A 13558-nucleotide genomic window follows, 5' to 3' on the forward strand; every position below is an offset into this window, starting at 1 on the left:
CACGTCACGCCGACACCGTCGATGATTTTCACACACCGCCGATTTCAGACAAAATGGTCAACGCCTCAATTTTGTGTCATACTTTGCACTCCCAGTCTTAGGAAGATATTGCTGGCCATACGGAACAAAGGCATACCCGCGAACAAGTTTCTTCAAAGTATCAGGTGTAACGGATTCTACTTCTCCGTATTGTGACATGCATTGTTACATACGTACACACATAGCTTAGGTGGGGTACGCGGTGATTGGTCATGTAGACTTACTTTTATATTGTCTTTGTTCATATACACGGGAATCTTAATTCTAACGCCGTCACTTTCAATCACGTAGTTTAGGTTGTTCTGCAAAACGAAACTTTCTGCTTGGCCTAACGTGTGCAATGATAACAGCATTGCGGTGGTGATGGTACTGAAGATAGGCGACTTCCATAAGTCGAGAAAACTCGTTTCTATCTCCCGTCCTAATCAAAAAATATCTCACGTCGTATTGCGCCACCGCCGTCGGCTTTCAAAATCGCACCAACGCCGCCGATATCGATATTTTTCAACGGCGTACATCACTGTTTTAAATATTTTTAAATATTTATAAAAAAATAAATGATCAAAGCTTTACGCCTGCTTCCTCATTTCGTCTAAGACAAAAAGCGCACCGCTTGCGAAGGGTATATAGACAAAAACTATTATCCGCACCGCACCGTACCGCTCTAACGTGCACGTGTAACATATCGAAACAACATAGTTCCGTTGCCCAAAACTGCAAATGAAATAAGCGAACCACAAAACAGATTTCGCCTATTACGGGAGAACACAATCGCGATTGACTTTTCGCAGACCCGTCTTAGACCTACAGTGCGGGAGGTGGAACTGTTGATCAAGGTGAAAATTAAACCTATTCTCACAGAAGTTTCATACATACAGCTACATCATATGAGACAAGTAGTACTAATAACGTTCAACTCCTTAGTCGAGGCAGAAAACTTCATTGCAAAGGACAACGCGCAACACGACGTCGAATATGAAAACGTCAAAACAAAGATTCCCTTGTATACATAACCTTGATCTGACGGAAATTCGCCTACACGATTTGGTACCTCGTACTAGCACGGATTATATCAAATGATTTATGTTGAAGCATGGACAAGTGTACGACACTTGTAGAATCTTTTTCCCTGGCTTTCTCAGCGGTTTTGGTGCCAGACGGCACATTGCGGTAAGCCATGCACCAAAAACATCTAAAGAAAATTCATCTATTATAACCACCCTCATTAAACAGCGTACGATATCCGCTAATACACCAAAGATATCCGACCCAAACATAAATGCGAGCCACGGTATCCCCAAGCCTATAGTTGACAAACCTAGAGAAGAATAAAATAATAAAAAAACGGCTATACAAGAGTCACTCAAAAAGATAAAAAGGACACAAAACAAGTAACAGCGAAAACCAAAGCTCTAGCGACAACGACATGGACACAAACACAAGCGAGGAAAAAGGCAAACGGAAAAATCAACAAGCAGCCGAGGCTAAACCTGACTGAGAAAGAAAATCATAACACAAGGAGCGGGAAGCAGTGCGCCCAGGATGGTCAACAGAAATATTATTTCAAAATTTATTTATGTTTATCTATTTTAAATTGTAATCTATGAAATACATATTATTTAAAAAAAATCAAAAGCGTCTGAATCTGTTTTACCCCAATTCTTCTCATAGCTCAAGTGTGAACTTAAATCTGGCTCTACATTTAAGAGAGTGGCTTAATGCGACTGATCAAATATATTATTTCTTATATGAACAAATGGGGAATCGATTGAAGACAGTTGCAGTAACCGCACGAAACGTATGCTTCCGTTTTACCCCAGTTCCCATTGCTTAAGTTCGAAGAGTTTCATTACACTACTTTTCGGAGAGAGGCTGAGCGTGGCGAACACTTGATAAATTAATTGCAGGTAGTTAAAAACGAAACGTGTGAACCCGTTTTACCCCAATTCTTCCCATATTTCGTGTTTTCGGCTAAACTTTATTCTATATTTCGGATGCTGAGCGCGGCTAATCTAAAGTACGTAAAAAAGTTCAGGATGCGATTGCCGAAAGCGGAAGTGCGAAATTGTTTTACCCCCATGACCTTTACCCTAACAGGACTATATATCTCGGAAGGAGACTGATTGTGACGAATCGAAAATAATATTTATTATGTGCAAAAGTCCAAGGAATAAATTATTGATAGCTAGAATGAGCTCACGAAACAAGTCATTCTGACTATCTTGAATCGACCCCCGGAATTTTTTACATAAGAATTACTACTGTATGTAATGTAGAGCCATGTTTAGCTCTATACTTGTATTACGGGTGGAATTGGGGTAAAACGGTTACACGCGTTTCGGGTTGTCATTTCAACTATTTTCAAACGATTTCCTGGACTTTTATACATAAGAAGTACCACCGTCGGATAGCCCCATTTTACCAAAATACAGAGACAGGATTGACTTTAAACTTAATTTGTGCGAAGAAATGGGGTAAAATAGGTACACATGTTTCATGAGCTTATTGAAACTATCTTCAATCGATTCTCTGGACTTTTCTACAGAAACACTAACTTTGGTCAGCCGCATTCAACTTTCTTCCGAGTTATATATGAGCTCAAACAAAAAGGGAAATTGGGGCGAAACGAGCATGATAGCGTGTGTGGTCGTTGTAAATTTTTTAGACCTTTTTATATAAAAAATGCCTCTTTTGGAACTATTTATCCAGCCTTTTCAAAAAGCCGCGTTTTGGGAGTATGTTTTCCCACTGCGCACTGGCTCTAGTCGTTGATTCAATATTCGTGTCTATTTCCTTGGGCTTTCTACTCATGGTTTTCCATAATGTCCAGATTGTGATAAGAGCTGACACGTAGCAGTTTGTTCGTCATATGTGCACAATGTGGTCTGTGCATAGGGAATACCGTGTTCCATGGTCACAAAGGAAGGTATGGCACTGTATAAAACAACAATAATAACTGCCTTGCTGTATTACTCTCTAAAGTGCAAAATGGATTTTAAATCTGGTAACTAAGTTTGTCTGACGAAGTAAATCCTTGATTTACTAAAGCTAAAAGTATTTGGCCATTCATGCACAAAATGGTTTTGATCCGATCGAGAAAAATTCTAACAAGCACAACGGGTAACCTTACTATTTGGAGTTGAGATCAGACTCTGCCCATTATGCCATGGCGCCATTGGATTCGGTGAATTCGTCAAAAAGTATACTCTATAAATACAGTCAAATTTCCATGAATACGCTTGGTATATTGCTTGTAACAAAGTACATATGAAGCACCATGCGTCTGCTTCTAGAAACAAAAAAAAAACAATCCGGTCCCAATGAACAATCTATAATAATAGGCCAAAATTAACATTTTGATCAATAATGGTACGCGATACAATGGACGGTACCCAACATCAATTCCGAAACTTACAGCCCACTCACAAAAGCAACACCGACGCATTCGCTCTCGAAACAAAATCGACCACTGAATTAACATATATAATATACTTTGTATTGTTACAATCCGATTCACACTGAGAAGCTCCCGAACCAAACCAAATGAAACTAAGAAGCAAAAGAAATAAACAATCCGGAGGAAAACGAAATGTTCAACTTTGTAAAAACAAAAAGATTTTAATCTACCTCTCCGCTTTGTTATAGATACAATAACGAAGAATGTTTGGACACAAAAAAAATTAATTCGCACAATCACTTAGTTTTATTACAGAATGAATATTAAATTAATCGAGATAGATAGCAACCAGTTGGGATTGGAAAAGTTTGTTTCTGTATTTATGTTTGTCTGCCTCATGCTTCTTCACAAAGGCATCCTAGAGAATTATATGTAGACCTCCAGCGTGAAATCGCGCATACTGATGAGAAAGTTTCCAATAATATTAATTTCACTTCCGCTATCGTTAGCGTTTTCCTCTGATAAACTATTTTAATTAGAGTGCGATCGATATATAAGGTTTTTTTTGTAAGTATTCTTCTTCCGGTGTAGCTCAGCAATCCCCTCAAAAATAGCTGCACGGATGGAACTCACCGCAGAACTAATCAACAAGCAACTTGTTAGAGGGATAGTGATGTAAACTTCTACCAGCTAATTTGTAAAAGCGTTCTTCCATCGTTTCAACCTACATGGTGATTAGGGTGCCAATGAAAATTCGCAGAGCATTAAGCAGTGTTTCAAAAGATCACCCCTTTAATCTAAAAAAAATCCCAGAAATTCAATTACGATTAATATTATTTTAAGATTTCGCTGGATCAGAAAGCAAAACAATAATCGATTTTCGATTTGCCAACAAAAGTTTATACCAAAAAATGACCTCCTTTCAACACCAATCATGGCTACCTAATTGGGTCTGGACATCTCAAATTTTCATTTACCATTTATCTGTCAGTGCCAATTCCATCGAGTACGAGACCTGACAAAAGCACTAGGACCACCAGGACTATTCTCGCATTCGGCCAAATCCCATTCGTCCAAATAGCGTTCGGTCAAATGACATTCGGTCAAATGGTATTCGGCTAAATCGTATTCGGCCACATGACATTCGGCTAAATGACCCTTTCGGCCTAACAACTTTTCGCCAAACGGCCCTTTCGACCAAATTACATTCGGCCAAATGAGATTCGGCCACTTGACCTAGAACAAATTAAGATTTTTTTTACTCATTCAATCAGTTGTGCATATGGTATCTATAAAAGTCAATAGAATCAATTTTTCCGCACATTCACTGGCACCCTAATGGTGATAATGCGTAACTGAGTACTTTCCCGCGAGCTAAAGCGGAATTTTCTGTCCCTGAATAGAAGGGGGTTTGTAATGCTCTTAGCGTCGAACATTTATCGTACAATTTCGCCTTTCCTTCCTAGGAATTTAAGGCTCAAGTTACCTCAAGGCTTGGTAGTATGCGTAAGAAAAATTGTGTTCAGCTTTGCCACCGGATTATCCATTTAAACCTTTTTAAAACTCTAAAAGAAGAATATCAGTCGATTTATTAGATCATCACGATTCAATTCATGCAAAATACCTGCTGGAAAAACCATCGGCTTAGCTGGATGGTGCTTTTGAAAAAGTGGCTGTGATTTTTTATCACACTACCACACCGAGCTGGGGTACGCAACACAACTGCGCAATGAAAAAACCACAGCCACTTTTTCAAAAGCACCATTTAGCTAAGCCGACGGTTTTTCCAGCAGGTATTTTGCATGAATTGAATCGTGATGATCTAATAAATCGACTGATATTCTTCTTTTAGAGTTTTAAAAAGGTTTAAATGGATAATCCGGTGGCAAAGCTGAACACAAATTTTCCTACGCACACTACCAAGCGTTCAATTCTAACACATGCTTAAAAAAGGTAACTTGAACCTTAATTTTCCCGTGCAAGAGAACTCACTCGTTGTGTTGACCGTGCGCTGAATGTGGTGTGGTACCCACGCAAAAACCATTTTGCCTCAGACTGGGAAGCGGTGTAAGGTGATGTAATCTTTCTGGTGCATTCGCCAAAATCGAATGGGATCCCTCGGGACGTTCGGTGTTTTCAAATAGAAGTTTAAATTAAATGCCCACGGTATGCACTTTTGCCCTAGCCGTTAGATTTCCTTTTAGTGGTTTTGCTTTATACATACTTAGATATATAGCTTTGGAGAATAGCTACAGTTTACATTATATGGAATGGGAGAACTGGGGTTAAAATAGTCACTGGCGATTTCGTTATTTATTCTTAAGGGTGTTGTTTTCGATTAATTTATTTTATGCGGCACAAGTATTCTAACTTTTTTCTTGTTGACAAAGCATTTCATGAAATCGTAATCACTAACGTAATCATCGTAATCGTAAGACCACTAACCACTAACACTAACACTAACAACAACACTAACAACACTATCACTAATAATTAATAAAAATAAAATCTTTTTTTTTGCATCTAACGCTGGTCACCCTAAATGGACCACGTTCGCCTTCGCACCGCGAGGCAGCCGATCGCGTTTCGCATTCGTTCACACTCATAACTGCGAGTGCGCAGAGCACACATTTTAACTGGTTTTCGTTCAGTTCACTAGCGATCGCGTTTCGGTACGGTTCAATTTTTCGAATTAGCCTTTCCACGGCAATAAACTTTGTCCGCGTCCGCGTCCGGATTAACGAAAACCATAGATTCCGCACTACTTATATCACTAATCGGTAGTTTGCTTTGTTTTTTTAAAGTGCTTAGTGTTTTTACTAATCGCGGCTTCGATCGTTTTTCATCATCCGGGAGCTTTGTTCGATCTGTGTGTTATGGCGGCCTACCATTAGTGCAGTGAAAAAAGTATGCCCCTAGCGTGAGATGAAATAAAGTTTTGCCATTTTCGGGCCAAAAAAGCTGCTAAATCGGAAGTGCAATTATATCCGATTGAAAAATTAGTGCAAAAGCAGAGTAAAAGTGTTGTGTTCCGAAATCGGAAAGAATGGCAAAGGTCCGCAGGAAAGAAAGTGCGAATATCGCGGAAGCCATAATGGACGCGTAACATGTTCGATCATGATCGTGCATATAATTGTTGTTGCCGGTCAAGCGGCGTTCATTCGGTGGATGAATGTCCCGTGATCGATTAATGGTTTTAATCGTAGTGTGCTTCGATTAGTGGTTGTTTTTGTTGGCCGATGGAGATAATAGTCTAATCCACGATGACGTCATCAGTTTTAACTTTGACAGTAGCTGCGGGTGGAACTGTGTTCGATGTTTTTCTTCTTGTGTTGTGTTTATTTTTATTTGAAAATTGACAATCACTGCTTTTGTTTACCAAACTGTATTTGGATAGTTGTGATTTTTATTTAAAATGACTCATGACTGTGTAGTAGGTAACTGTAAGTCGACTGAAAAGACGTTGGAAGTTCGTTTGTGTTAATTCCTGCTGTAGGTAAAGCAGCGGAACTGTGATACACATCGATTAAGTACTCTCACATAAGTTGTTTAGATTCTGAGAGCAACGATGTCCCTGAAAACATGAAAATGTACAATCTTTTTGTAGAAGATTGTAGCGATAGAAAAAAGCGGATTTCATGATAATGCCAGCTCTAAGAGCAGTACACATTATTATTCTGATAGGGGCTTTTTCGAAGATCTGAAAAAATCATCAAACTATAAAAAAGGTACATCGTGATGCATGAAAATCGCAACTCTCCACCAAATTATCAAAAAATTAGTTCAGACAAATTCCCGATGCGGTCGGCTGCATCCGGGCGCTTTTCTTCTTCATGTAAATAGTTGTAGCTGTATGAAAATTTCTAGTATATCCTTACAGTGGAAATATGAAAAGTAACTGATTTGGTGCCGATTTCTTCACCCACACTGAACTTTTAAAAATAATGCGTGGGTAAAGAAATCGGACCTTAGTTTATTTAGTCACTATTTTTGAGTAATTATTCTCAGGCAAGAATCTGAGTATGTTTAACAAGATTTGTTTTCATTTCAGATGAAACACCAAATGTAGAGAATTCAAAAACGGATCATTCCGAGTCCATTCCGATGAAAATCGCGAGTGTCGATTGTTAAAACAACGATATCGTTTGCAATTGGCACGGTTGCAACAACGTGTTGACTTTCTAGAAACGATGCTACGATAATTAAAACGACGGTTTATTGGCTGAAAAATGACTGTCATTAGCAAATATTCAGAGTATTTACAATTTTGTAGAAAGTAGTCAAACCGTACTGTGTAATGACAAAGAATGAAGTCTTCGCAATGATATTGCAAAATCTTCTAAGTAACGTTTCATTTGATGAATATTACTCATTGTGCGCTACAACAATTTCGAAGCATTTTTACCGAACAATATTCGCAATGTACGAGTGCTTAAAGTATGCAATCGAAATTGTATCAAAAGATACAATCGATAAGCATACGCCGCGATCGTTCAAATAACAGTATGGGGATAGAAAGATATTTATTATTGGCAGTTTAGAGATTAGTACAGAGAGACGGTCGAATCCTAAAGCTAAAGATCATCAAAGCGCTTACAAACTTATGCAAACTACAAAAATTTCTAATCGGCCCGACAGCAAATGGAACGCTTGTGTTCATCTGTTGCTTATACGGGACGATGCTCTGATCAGTTCATAATCAAAAAAGTCCGAATTTCTCGATATTCTCGAATGCTAGTTCTTACCGACAAAGGATTTGATATCCCCAATATAATCACATCTAAAGAAACTACTTCCTTAGTAAAGGGACTAAATTAAATTCGTTAAATATTGATAGAGGTAAACGAATCACGTCGCTTAGAGTTCACGTGAATAATTGGTGTTCTGAAATTCAAATTTACTTCTGTTAAAGGAACAATTTAAGTCGACTCTTGGAGATGGAATTAATGCCGTTGATTTGATTGTATATTTGGCTTGTATTTTAGTTATTTTTTTTCCTTGAACATTGCCATCGCAATAAAGCGTTGAAGATTTCTAATGGGATTTTTGATTGATGTGCAACGGTGTAGTGGAGTGCACTGTGCAAAAATGGTGCAAAACCAGTGCACTTCATTACACCAGTGTCAATCAATCGAAAATCCCATAAGTGTAGCAAATACGTTTCGATATCAACCCAGTAAAGTTTCGCCGGAATCCTACCTGTTTCTAACTCGCACTCCGACTCCAGTGTCCCTGGTGCCGGAATACTATTTAGAACCAGGTTCATTTTTCGGTATAAATTACTGGGAAATACTATGAAGCTCCAGATCAAACCATTCGGAATTTGATTCAGAATCCAAAATGGATTCAGTATGGCATCGAGCTCAAATGTAACAATAAACTCCGAAACTGGGATAAATTCCCAAGAAAATACATGAAATGTTTATTGGTAGGGCAATTCAGAGGTTCTTTTTTCACTATCCAGAAAACCTTGACTTACTGGACACAACTTTCCGGAGACACTATCTTCCAAAATGTTCATTCTCGCATCAAGTCAAACCATTTTACTAGTAAGGTTTAGATTGTTGCAATGTAGCTAAAAACCATACAGGACTCATTCATGATTCCGATCACCGGGTGCCATTGAACTTTGAACCCATTGAACGATAAGTGACATTTATAACTAATTTTTTTTTCAAATCCGTCTGTCCGTCGACTGTGCATGCAAATTTGCCGAGCAGATTATGGCATTCAAATGGGAGCAAGCAACACCATGGCAGTGTGAGGTCGGGACATTTTCTCGTTCATCCGCATTGAATAGATCGCTTGAACAAAGAATTTTCGAATGTTTTCTAAAACTATAGAACTAGCAAGTGAAACTATTTTATTGGTTAAACTTACTTTTTCCACAACCACCTATTTTACTCTACTATCATGTCTTCGACTGTATGTACAAACCAGTTTAATTTTTATTGTAGCGATCCAAACTATGTTTTTTTATTATATTGCCAGTATACGACGAAAGTTCAAAAAGTCAACAACAAGTTAGTCGTCACGGATGTTGATAGCTCGCATAGTCGAAATACATCATAGTATGGATCAATGTTTCTAATAACTTTTATTTTATTGATGTACCATGATGTATCAATCGATAAATAAACTTCTGGTTAGCTATTGTTAGATTTTACACATCGGAGGACATAGAGGTACCATGAACCGTAATATTAATTTCACCCATAAATAACAAAATGCTCTCAATAAAAATTCTAACCAAAGCTACTCTTCGTTGACCTGATATTCAGTGCAAACTAGCAGATTGTCGCATTTAATAAGATTTCAAAATTTTATTAAATTACGAAAAAATTACTACAAATCGTATTAACCAAATGTAAACAATCGAACAAAACGTTGGTCGCAGTGTAAAATGTACCCAACAAGCAAAAACAACAGCTGTCATTCCACCCGCAGCAAACGTCAAAACGGCCGGGAAGTTGAAATCGTGGATTGGACTATTGCAGCGCTTGCAATTGCTGTCTCTAGCTGTCAGTTGGCTAGATAGCTTATTTTCTAGAGGAAAATATCCAGAAGGTGAAAAAAGGTGTTCGTATGTTTTAAAGCAGAGTATGTGATAGTGGTTGTTTTTTGTTTTGTTTTGTGAAAATATATGTGGATAAATGCATTCCTGAAACGGATCGACTTACTAGATGTTACTACAGGTAAATAGTGAAAATATATTGAAATATAACTCGATTAAAGTTCGCATAATTGCTATTGATGATATAATTTTTATTACCAAAATGTTCCGTAACACCCGCTTGTATAGATTGTATTCAAATCACACCAGAATATTTGATATTCTTCATTCTGATAATTAGAAAAAAATATTTGCTCACTTTTAAACGTTTTATAAGAAAGGACATCTTTTTTGAAAAAAAAATGTTAACGCACGCCTTATTGAAGTTGAAGAACCGTGTGTCGTTTGCCAGACCAGTCCAGACAATGATTATGATGGAAACAATCATAATACTATAGTAAATTTTTGTAAAATCCTGACGCAATTTTTAAGTAATCCTGCTCAGAATTGGAGAAATTCATTTCTATATATTTATCTCATAATGATTCTTCTAAAGTCTGAGCTGGTTTTCAACGAAATCCTTAAAGGGTAGGGATTTCAACTGTATTCTAAAAAAGATTCTAGCAAAATCCTGCGAATAAATCCATCCATTTTTTGAGAAGGATTGCATAATGATTCCCCCAGTAACCTGTACAGGCTAACGTAAAAAATACAGAGTTAAATTCCATTGGAATCATGAGCAGTATCATTTTGAAAAAAATAAGTGGAAAGTCAAAATCCTGGGAGGGATTCCATCGGAATCATTTGCAGAATTCCTAAAAATAATTATAGAAATTGTAATCAGGATTTCGTTAGCCCTGAAAAAATAATCTTAAAATAAATAGGATATCGTGAGACGACCTTGCAGAATTCTGAGAAGCATTTCATTAAGATTCTGAAAAGGATTCCGTCAGGATAACTATAAAATATTTTTTTTTTTTTCGAGAGTTGTCCTACTGGAGCTGTAGAGCTAGGTTCTCGGAAGGGCTCCCCGTCAGAATCACATACTACAATTTGCAGACGAGACAGGCAATGTCGCCCAAAAAAACACTGCATTAGGCCAATTGTAGCGGGCCGTGATTCTGAATGTGATATTCATTGTACGGTTCAGGTATTGGCGGGCGTAGGGACTCGCGATCGCGTGTATCATCGCGAAGGGCTCGAACATTTGTACGTTAACGTGCTCGATCGCGTGTGCGTTTGTATGTCGCGTGCGCGTTTGTATGTCGCGTGTGCTAACGTGTATGAACTTCGCGTGTATACATTCTATTTCATAACCGTGTGCCTTTCGCATATTCGCGTGTGTTCTAGAATGATCGCGCGCGGACCGTGAATCTGATACTTAATTTTTGATTTTTGGTGTACGGTTCAGATTCCAGAAGAAAGTGGGTTCTTACATATCATTAGAATTCCCATTCATGTCGCCGTAGAACGCGTGGTCTAGTGGATATGAGCTTTATTTTTTTTTGATTGGTCCAACTGAATGTATGGACCTAAATTGCTAGAATGAAGGCTAAAGATTTCCGGACGTGACCGATTCATGATCGCGCGCGTTTGCGGGTTCGCGTTTGAGACCGCGTTTGTAACGTCGTAAGTACTAAAACGTTCACACAATTGCCGGAGTGTTATCAAGTTTACGCGATCTCTGGCATAGGTGTGCGTAGATGATCGCGAAGGGCTTAAGCGTTCGTATGTTGACGTGTTTGTCGCGTGTGATCGCGTGTATGTGACCTCGCGTGTATAAATTCGATTTTGAAACCCTGCGGCGCTTTATATATTCGCGGACCGTCATTCTGATCTTTAGTTTTCGGTGTACGATCACATCTGACAGAGAGCGAAAGTTACCCCATATCACTAGAGTTTCCGGTCATGTCGCCATGGAACGTTTTGTCTAGTGGATATGGGAGTTATTTTTCAATTTTATTATTTTTTTTTATTAATTAACAAGGACCTAGATTGTTTGTACCGAGGATAGAGACTTCCGGACGATCCTGATTCATGATGGCGCGAGCGCGGGAGTTTGTAGGTTGACGCTTGAGATCGTGTTGGTAAGTTTATGAGTGCTGAGATTTTCACCTTATCACCGGGGTGTAATCATGTTTGCGAGTTCGTAGGTTGCTTGGAAAATCGCGAGAGGCTCTAACGTTTGTGCGCTGACGTGATTTTGTAACGTGTGTTCTTGAATGGTTGCGCGAACCGTGAGTCTGATATTAAATTTTCAGTGCGCGGTTAGAATTCTGGCAGAGAGTGGGATCGTTTATATCGATAGGGTTCCCGGTCATGTCGCCATGAGACGTGTTGTCTAATAGGTATGGGCGTATTTTCTTAATTGGTCCAGCTGAAGGCATGGACCTAGGCTTCTAGGATCAAGGATAGACTTTCGGACGTGACCGAGTCGTAATCGCGTGCACGATGGTATTTTTGTAGGTTCCCGCTGAGACCGCGTTTGAGAATGTGTGAGTGTTAAGACGTTCACTATCACCATCTTTGTTGACCCAGCTGAAGGCGGGTGTAGAATGGCAGTATAGGACTCGAAAAGAAGAAATAAAAGACAATATATGAGAGACGTAATAGATTAGATAGGTACAAGATACAGCTGAAGTTATGATCATCACATGAGACATACATTAGTACTTCAAACACTACTAATACTTGAATAGCCAATCACCACACATAGCACATCCTTTCTCAATTATCTATTTGTTACTGGTTGATTGTTGGTTATGAGCTGGTAAATAGAGGAAAGGTATAGAACAGATAAAAGGCTCATATCAGCCCTCCCGGCCTCCTCGACACACCACTATCGAGGCGTATTGTAATCAACATCTTGAAGCGGGCTTCTTATATAAATCAAATCCTCAGTAGTCATAATGTTTGGTGGATTATTAACATGAGAACTAATTAACCTCTAGTAGTAGAACTTGGTGCAAATAAAAACTAAAAAGAGCGAAGGTCCTTATATTTAGATAACTCTATTGAATCTATTGTGGCTTGATGATGTTTACAATACCGTCAATCCCATCAACCTGCGAGAGGGGATAACTATAAAATATTGTATCCAAATGCTTAGAAGAATTCCATTGGAATCATGAGTATTTCACCTGACTATCCACTGATCGACTCATAATTTCACCAATTTGTGATATTTTAATTCCTAAAAATTGGAGCTTGATTATTTCCATTTAAACAAGTCGAATTCAGTAATATGTTTTTCTCGATATTTTACTGCATCCGTTTTACCCTGTAGCTCCAGACACGAGAAGTCGCAACTTTTTGCCCTGTAACGAATGCATTTCCACCGGACCGGTGGTTCCACGAATCTCGACCGGAACACGATTCCGTGTAGGGACCAGTCAGATGAAATGAATGTTCTCTTTTTCTCTCTTTCTCTCATTTATTATTTTGTTACAAAATGCAGTTCACTAGAAATTATGTCAGTATATCATGGGGGAATCCTGTTATGTGCTATTTACACGATACGCAGAAGTATGCCAACGGAATGGAAAAATGAGTTGCATTGCGTATGTATT

This window comes from Topomyia yanbarensis, chromosome 1 (genome assembly GCF_030247195.1).
Source record: "Topomyia yanbarensis strain Yona2022 chromosome 1, ASM3024719v1, whole genome shotgun sequence".
In the NCBI taxonomy this organism is placed as follows: domain Eukaryota; kingdom Metazoa; phylum Arthropoda; class Insecta; order Diptera; family Culicidae; genus Topomyia; species Topomyia yanbarensis.